Source organism: Sturnira hondurensis, unplaced genomic scaffold (genome assembly GCF_014824575.4).
Source record: "Sturnira hondurensis isolate 20B ecotype Veracruz unplaced genomic scaffold, ASM1482457v3 Scaffold0019428, whole genome shotgun sequence".
Classification (NCBI taxonomy): Eukaryota; Metazoa; Chordata; class Mammalia; order Chiroptera; family Phyllostomidae; genus Sturnira; species Sturnira hondurensis.
The window spans coordinates 5,176,781-5,179,508 of record NW_028092059.1 but is presented as its reverse complement, the minus strand read 5'-3'; positions in this window follow the sequence as shown (position 1 = coordinate 5,179,508).

The window sequence follows — 2,728 nt, the reverse complement described above, 5'->3', positions numbered from 1 at the left end:
TGATGGGGGAAATAGGACAACTGTAATGGCATAATCAATAAAATATATTTTTAAAAAAAGAAAAAATAAATATCAGGAACAAATACATACATATGGCAGTCAGACAATATCTGAAAAATAAGTTTATGATTGAAAAAATAAATAAAGGAATAAATATCACCCATAAAAAAGAACTAGAAAGTATGAAACAAATTCAAAAGAAAAGACCAGAATAGATTTATATAAAAAACACAACAATAATTCTTGGAATTGAAAATACACTAATTGAAAAAGAAAAACTGAAATATATTTAAATATATTAACAGGGAAAACTTAAATGATTCAGTGGTATGAAAGTGAAAAAAATTGAAAAATATATTCCAGGCAAGTACTAGCCAAAACAAAATAAGATTATAGATGATATGAACAACAGAGTTAATAAGTTTTACTAATAGCTATATATACAACCCCGCATCAAAAAAATCGAGAATTCCTTTCAAGCACACTTTAGACCATTCATGAAAAATGATGACATACTAAATCTCACACACTGTCAGAGATTCAGAATCACAGAGACAGACCTCTGATTTATAATGGAATCACTGATTTGTGTAACAATATAGATGAATCTCAAATGCAATGGATTAAGTGAAAGAAAACAAAATCGAAAGGCTACACGTGATATGATTATACCTGTATGACATCCTGGAAAAGCACGGAAAACAAACCACTGGTTGCCACAACTGGAGTTGAGGAAAGAGTTGACTGCAAAGAGGTACAAGGAGTTTTTTGTGAGTAATGGAGGTTCTATACCTTGACCATGATGGTGATTAAATAACGTGTACATTTGCCAAAGCTGTACACTAAAAAGGTGATTTTAGTTTGTGCAAATTCTACAATCAACCTGAATTCAAATACCTTACTCAATTAGTTAAAACAGTAATAAAAGCATTGCCCCAAATTCTTTTACTGAATTATGAAACAGGTTAAAAATCAATTTTTTCAATTAAAAATAGTAAATATAATAAAGAAGAGAAATGCTGAAAATAAGGTATACTGATTTCTAGCAAGATTGATGAAGAAAACAAAGAAAAGACATTTTGAACGTAAAGGGGGCACAATTACAGATATAATAGCTATAAAAATAACAATATTAAAAACAACTTTAGGACAGAATTAATAGCTTGAATAAACTGAACAGTTTATACACATATATGCCTTTTTTGGTAGAATTCAAATAAAGAAGTGAGTTTTATAAAATTATTCACAGTGTTATACTATAGTCAAATTTTAATGATCTGTGTTATTAGCCCTCGATCTCAGTAACACTGTTTTTCCTAATTTTGAGATTTATCCATCTTTTCAGTCCCAAGACTTTGAACTTTCCCTAAGTTCTTACCATGTTTGGTAACTGCTCTCTAACTGCCTTACTTATATAATTATTGTCCATTCAATCTGACCTTACACTTACTTTGTATTCTCAACTGGGCTTATTGACATAATGCTCTACAAATATTGGGAATGACGACTGAAAACAGTCTGTAAGAGTAATGTTGAAGAAAGGAAGACACAATTGTTTTCTGAATTACACAGCCCACAGCACCTCAACTGAGTATATCAAAAATAGAGAAAAGACAAACTTTTCCTTTCCTTTCACTGGGTTTAATTTCTTTGAAAGGAATAATGCAATCTTTATCAAAAATTTTGAACTCCTCATAATGGATACATATGGAATTGATCTTTATGATGAGAAAATAAAGAAAAATCATCACATATATTCCAGGCAAGTGGAATATATGAAAAGAAGAGGCTCATATTCAGGAGTCGTATCAAATATTTCCATATAAAACAGATTTACATCAAGAAAGAGCAAAACACTTCAAACAATTTCTTACATGGTAGCTAAAAGTCATGTATAATTCTTGACTGGATTATAGACTGGAGAAAAAATTGTTATAAAAATGGAAATAATTGGTAAAATTTTGAATACAGAGTGCATATCAGATGACAGCATTATGTCAATGCTGCATTTTCTGAATTCAATACCTGTTTAAAGTTATGTCAAAGAATGTCTTGCTCTTAGAAAATACCTGCTGAAGTATTTAGGCAAAAATCCTAAGGTCTGCAACTTACTCTCAAATAGTTTAGCCAAATAATAACAAGTAATGCATATATATGTGAGGAATAAACCAAATATGGCAAATGGTAAAAATTGATCAATGTAGGTGGAAGGTATAATAATATTGAACTATTCTTGAAAATTTTCTGTAGCTTTGAAATTCTTCAAAATAATTTTAAAAAGCAAATAAATATATCAATGTCTTAGATACATTTTAAATTAAAACATATTTTCAATAAAAATATGAGAAAATCTTGCAACCACAAAAATATGAAATCAAAAGTATTGCTATTAAGTGAAAAATATGATTACCAAATTTATAAAAAGCAATAAATGCTGCAATAATCAAACAGGTGTTTTTAGGACAGCTATTTTGAGAAACTATTCTAAAACTAAACTAAAAGGAAGGAGAAAGTGATCCAGGGAATGTGATTTAATTTAGCTAGGCTGCAGTACACAGTTGTCTGGTCAAACACCAGTCTAGATGTTCCCATGGAGGTAATTTTAGCTCAACAGACTTTGTGTAAAGCAGAAAACTGGTAGTGCTGATGGGTCCTCATACAATCGCTTGGAGGCCTTTAGAGGAAAGACTAAGGTCCCAAGGAGAAAAAAAATTCTGTCTCCAGATTG